The sequence below is a fragment of the Balaenoptera physalus genome, assembly GCF_965194825.1.
Source record: "Balaenoptera physalus genome assembly, chromosome: 8".
NCBI classification, from domain to species: Eukaryota; Metazoa; Chordata; class Mammalia; order Artiodactyla; family Balaenopteridae; genus Balaenoptera; species Balaenoptera physalus.
Genome location: NC_138887.1, coordinates 78118512 through 78125086, shown reverse-complemented (window position 1 = coordinate 78125086; position 6575 = coordinate 78118512).

The window sequence follows — 6575 nt, the reverse complement described above, 5'->3', positions numbered from 1 at the left end:
GTAAGGGCCAAGAGGCCATCAGTGAGGGGTCACCCTGTGGCAGGAGCTCTGGGGTTGTAACAAGGGAATCGGTGAAAGAGGATGGATGTGGGACACAAGAGGGAGGCCGAGGCTTCAGAAACTCCTGATGGAGATTCAGGAGTTACTCCTGGAATCCATGTGGGAACTGTTGGGCTGATGGGGTTAACACTCAGAGCTGGGAGAACAGCAGGAGGAGCCGGCCTCAGTCACCCACGCGGAGCTGTGGAGGAGGAGCTGGGCGGGGGGCTGGATGGGGCCATGCGTGGGAGCTCAGGTGACCTGCAGAAGATCTTCCCTGGAGTCTGTGTCAGGGCATGGGCAAGGCTCCCTGTAAGGCGATTTCCTGTTAACCTTCCCCTACCCCACCCTCCGGAAGACTTCCTGTGCTGGAGCAACCCAGAGCTAAACCCGGAGAAACCTCTACACACACGCACACACACACACACACACACACACACACACACACACACACACACACACACACACACACACACACACACACACGGATATTCTCTTTTTGAAAGACCTAAACTGATCAAGCAGGTCGTGTGCTCTGGGCCTCCCCACCTTCATGTCAGCTGCTCCTCCTCCCAGGATCTTTCCCTTCTCCAAATCTTGCTCATCTTCATGGGCCCCACACACCACTGCCTCCCAGGAGGACTCCTATGACCGCTCTGACCCCCGCTGACCTCTGACATTTGAATCCCCACCGTCCTGCTGGCCTGAGTCCTACATGCCTCTGTTCTCGGTATGCACACCCGCCCCCAAAAGCAGGGCTTAGGTCTCCACTGTGAGATCCCCAGAGCACAGACCTAGCAGGAGGGTGTGCAGGAGATGAGAACTCCAAGACTGAGGTCAAGGTCAAGGTCAAGATTCCTGCAGGTTGAGGACTGAGGACTTGGGCTGTGGGCGGGGTCAGGTCTGCCTGTGCTGAGCTGGCTAGTGTAGGAGGCGTTTACTCCCCTGGCCACCCCCATACCCCACGGAGCTCTGGCTGCTGGGCTGAGAGGCTGAGGGGAACGTCCAGCCTTCCCCCCAAAGCTGGTCCCGGGCTGTTTGCCTCCTGCCTGACTCCACAGGCTGCTGGATGCCCGGGAGGGGCCCTGCCTGGCAAAGTTCTGTCCAGTGAGAACCCAGAGCTGCTCTGTGCCAGCACCATGCCAGCTGAGCCCCGGGCCACGCTGGTGCCATGGCGATGCCACCACTGCCAGCCTGTCCCAGCCCCGTAACCATGGGAATGTGTGCAGAGCTGCGGCTGCTTATGCAACATCTCCGAGACTGGGAAACGGTCTGCCCATCAACCCAATCCTGCCTGCCGGCTTGACCTGCTCCCTGGGATGCCTGCAGACAGGCTCCGTGAACTTGGGTTATGTTGCCCCACCTGTCATCCCCCAGACTCCTCACACACACACACACACACACACACACACACACACACACACACACACAGAGCACCCTGTCTGTGGAAGGGACTCCTGGGGTAGAATGGTCTGGAGGGAAGACGGGGGGAAAGAGAAAGACGTGGGTGAGGGGGATGGACAGAGGGAAGCACAGAGGATTCTGACAGGTCAGGGAGCTGGCCGTCTGGATACAAGCTAAAAGCTCCAGCCACCTCCAGCCAACCTCAACCCCAGATGTCCGGTATCACAGAGACGGGCCAGCTGCCCAATGGGCTGTCCTGTCACTTCCCACACTGGAAGCTGGGGCCCCATACACAGGAAGAAAGAGACAGAGACAGAGACAGAAACAGACAGAGACAGAAGGACAGAGACAGAGAGAGGGAGAGACAGGGAGAGAGAGACAGAGATACAGAGAGAATACAGAGAGAAATACAGAGAAATACAGAGAGAGAGAGAAATATAGAGATAGAAATACAGAGAGAGAAATACAGAGAGAGAGAGAAATACAGAGAGAGAGAGATAGAAATACAGAGAAAGAAATACAGACAGAGATAGAAATACAGAGAGAGAGATACAGAGAGAGAGAGATAGAAATACAGAAAGAGAGAAATACAGAGAGAGAGAGAAATACAGAGAGAGAGAGATAGAAATACAGAAAGATAGAAATACAGAGAGAGAAATACAGAGAGAGAAATATAGAGATAGAAATACAGAGAGAGAAATACAGAGAGAGAGAGAGAGAGAGAGAAATACAGAGAGATAGAAATACAGAGAGAGAGAGAAATACAGAGAGAGAAATATAGAGATAGAAATACAGAGAGAGAAATACAGAGAGAGAGAGAGAGAGAGAAATACAGAGAGGTAGAAATACAGAGGGAGATAGAAATACAGAGACAGAGATAGAAATACAGAGACAGAGAGGGAGAGCCCCAGAAGAGAAACATCCACACGGAGGTTCACATAGATGAGAGAGACAGAACAGACTGCCCCCCTCCAACCAAATAAAAGTCCCAAACATCTGCAGTTTACGGTTTCCTCCTGGTTTCCAAAACCTGGCTCTACCTCTGAAGGCAGCCCTGTTCCTAATGGTTCCAGGGCCTGGCCACTGGCAGCCCCAAAATTTGGAGGGTGAGGCCATCACAGGATGGCTGGGCAGGACCGGGACACACCAGGGTTCCAGAGTCGGGGCAAGTGCCTGGATCTTTTCCTGCCTCCTGCCCTGCCCCCTGCCCGGGTCCTCTCCACCTGTGGCCTTGTCCTGTGTTTCCCTCTGGCTTGCCCTGTCCTCCTTACTCAGGGTCACTCCCCCCCGCGCCTGAGCCCCTCTCTGCAGTCGCCAGCCTTCCCTCGTCACTGGAGACTCTGGCTCTAAGTCTTCCTTGGCCTCAACCACAGCCTTCATCCCGGGTGACTGCAATGCCCAGGCCCACTGGCCAAGCAGCACCCCCGGCCCTCCTCTTGGTCTCCCGGCAGCCCCTCCCTCGCCCAGCGCGGAGCCCTTGCCCTGGCTACAAACCGCACCAGAGCAGCTCTCATCCCCTCTGACCTCGCCCGCCTGTCCTTGTGGGTCTTTCCTCAATGCCCCCACCTACACAGCTGACGCTTCTGTAACCTGCTCCATTCCATCCACCGTCTCCTCTGGCTTAGATCCCCGGGGCCATCAGTGCAAACCCTCATTTGCAAATACGGCCTGGAAGTCTCAAGTGCCACTGTCTTCTGGGCAAAACCCCGCCCTGAAGAGGCTCCCCTTGGCCTTCTCTGGGCCAGACACTCCCCCGAGGGAAATGGTCATAACTCCGAATTCACCTGCCCAGCTCACCCCATTTCCTCCCAGCTTGTCCCCCCACGTTCTGCCACTACTACTTCCCAGCCTCTTCCTTCTCCTCAAGGCCCCACCACTCTCCTCTCCCACCGCACCTTCCCTTGCCCCGCAGACAACCTCGCCTCCACCTCCGGGGTGAATGCTGGAGCCAGCAGCCGGCCTCCTACAGCCGCCCACCCGGCCCTCCTGTCGCCTGCATCTACCACCTCCCTGGGGGCAGGGGCCCCTTCCCCAGACAAGATGCCCCCACCTGGGTCCTGGGGCCACCTTCTCAATGACCTCGCTCCACCACTTGCCCTCCCCCCATCCTTCGGTGACTCCTACATCCAGCTCATTAGCATTTATCCAGACAGTCTTCTTACAAAGAAACAACCCCCCATCGACCCACATTCCCCTCCCGATACCCTCTCATCTCCCCTCCCCCTCCCAGACCAGCCTGGATAAAGGGCGTGTCCACACGGCCCCCTCACTGCGTAGCCCCCTGCAGGCTGCCTTCCGAGTCCATCTTCTGCCCCAAACGCTCCTGCTCCTGCCGTGAGCTGGGCCATCAGGTCCACGGCCTGCTTTGCAAGCCTGGTCTCGGGTCTTAGGGCTGCGCAGCAGCGCTCACACCATCCCCGCCCCAGTCCATCTGGATTCCCTCCCACTCTCGGGCTGCTCCCTCCAGCCTCCTCCGGAGGCTCCTGCTCCTGCGCGGGGCCTGGGGATATGCAGTCCCTCCAGCGTCCTTTCAGGCGCAAGCCTCACTCTCACCGCCCGGGGGTCAGACGCCACCACAGATATTCCCACAGCTCACGAGTCTCACTTCCCAGCCAGGCCCATCTCCTCAGCTCCAGCTTGCGCCTTGGCATCCATCTGTCTCCTGTGCACCGCACACTGACCACGCTCACTGTCCTAAAATGTGCTCTCCCCCCTAAAACGTGCTCCTCTCCACCTCGGCCTGTTCCAGGAATCTTCCTACAAAGCTCCCTTCTCTTCACCTCACACATGAACTCATCACCCAATTAGACATCTTCAATCTGGCCTAGCCTTTCCTACCACCATCCCCTGAGCCAAGCCTCCCTTTTCAGCCTCCCTGCTTCCGGCTGAGGTCTCCACCCCAAATTCAGTCTTCCCATCCATACCAGTCAGAGGGATTACTGCAAAAACATGTCTCATTATATCACACACTTCCAACGGCTCTTGGGATGAAACCTCCTTAACGTGGCTTTTCCTGTCCCTGCGTGATCTGAGTGCTGCCCACCCCACCTCATCTCAGGCCACCCTCCCCTTTTCTCACTTCAATCCAGCCACAGTAACTACTTTCAGGTCCTGCGAATGACAAGCTCCTTTTCACCTCAGGGCCTTTGCACATGCTATTTCCGCTACCTGGGATTTTACCCACTTCCTTACCCAGCCAACTCATATTCACGGTCTAATCTCAGCTTACATGTCGCTTTCTCTAGAAAGCCTTTTTTTTAACACCCCCAGACTAGACTTGGTCCTCTAGATGTTTCTTCTTTTGGTACTCTATTTCTCCTCTGTACACCTATAGCCATTATCATGCAATTGTTTGAGCTGCATGACTGTCTCCCAGTGTTGGACATCTGTCATGTTCGTGGCCAGCCAGCTTATTCTGAATGCCTGTCTTATGTCTGAGGAACTTGCGACAGTGTGTGGACCTTCTCCAGGTAGAAGTCAGCGTGGGCTCTCTAGCACCCCCTGCAGCTAGTGGGCAGGGTCAGGACCAAGGCCGTGCCATCAGAGGCAGCTCTGTGAGACTTGGGTTCGGAAGAGAGCACCAAGAGGAAGCCAGCGCCAAGTGCAGTTGAGTTTTTGGCAAGCATGGCAGTGGAGGAGTCTGGCTTTTCAGGACAGCCATGTGGGGTGTCCGGTATTGCGTCCCCAGTGTTACTGCTGTGAGCACCTGAGTCTGCAACCAAAAGTGATGGAGTGGGGAATTCACCACATTGGTCGCCTGGTTGGGGGTGGGCGCTGCCTCTGACTGTACTCCTGGAGACCAGTGAGCTCCCTGACATTCTCGACTAAATCATGTTTCTGCTTAACCCAGCCTGAGGGGTCCTGTGGCCTGCAACAGAGACTTCTGACTCATATTCTCCCTAACCAGACCCTAAGCCCCTGAATAAGAATGTTCTGGAATTGTTTGCAGCCGTGTTTCTAAGTGCTGGCAAGGTGTCTGCCACCTAAGCAAGTACTTAGCAAATAGGTGGCCCCACAGAACCCAGAGCCCTAACAGGACTGTCCATGAATATCCTTGAGGAGAACAAAGTCTGAGTCTGAAACCCACCATCCCGTCCTGCAGACCCTTCCTCCAAACGTTGCTCCTCAAGCTGAGATCAGCCACACTCTTGCTTCCTGCCCAGCAGATGGTGGCTCTTGGCCTGGGGGGGTTCTAGGATCTATACAACCAGCCCGAGTCCCTTCCTCCAGGAAGCCTTCCTTGACTGCTCCTGCCCTCACTGACACCCTGTTCTCTGAGTTCCCACAGCCCAGAGAATTTGAGCCCCACATACCCGTTCTTACTCACACCCAGGTTTGGGCTCATCCCTGGGGATCTCTTCAACATTCCTGGGGTTTCCCCTGGGACAGGGAACAGGCCCCTCTTTTGTACCCTCCCTCCTCCTCCCCACAGTGGAGAGGAGCACAGGTTGGCCACAACAGGGAAGTTTCTTCCTTCTCTTTAGGAAACTCCTTTCAGGACCTGAGGAGAGGCTGGCTGGAAGGAAATCGCTGCAGTGGATGATGGAAAATCCTACTTTCCCTGCACAAAACCAGGGGCCCAGGGAAACCCCTCCCATCTGGTGTGAACGCTGTACAGAGACTCCAGTGAGCACAGGTTCTCCTATCCCTTCAGCTCTCACTCTTCTTATCAGCTTCTTCCTCCTCAAGACTGGGGTTGGAAGGGCTCGGGGGTGTCCCATTCCCCCCCTCCTCCAAAAGCCTCCTGCCCCGCTACGCTGGCCAGACCACGAGGTCCTTCTTCCACCAACCCTGCAGGCTCACTGGGGCCCAGGCCAGGCCCTAGGAGCCCTGTGTCCACCTCCAGCATTGGGGCCTCATCAGGGAGCTTGGTCAGCCCAGCCAATGTTCTTAACCGTCATTGTTCTGCCACCTGGTGGCCAAGTTAAGCATTGCTCCTCTCAACTCTGTTGCCTGCAATTCAGCGTCCCTTTCGAAAAGCTCTCAGAAGTCACCTATTGACCGACTCCTTCCTGCTGCAGATGGGGTTGCTGAGGCCCCGAGAAGGGAAGGGTTTGCCAATCAAGGGATCTGCCCAGAAACCCTCAGTGTAGCCCCAGGCAAAGGATCCTTGTAGTGGAAGAGACTAGCAA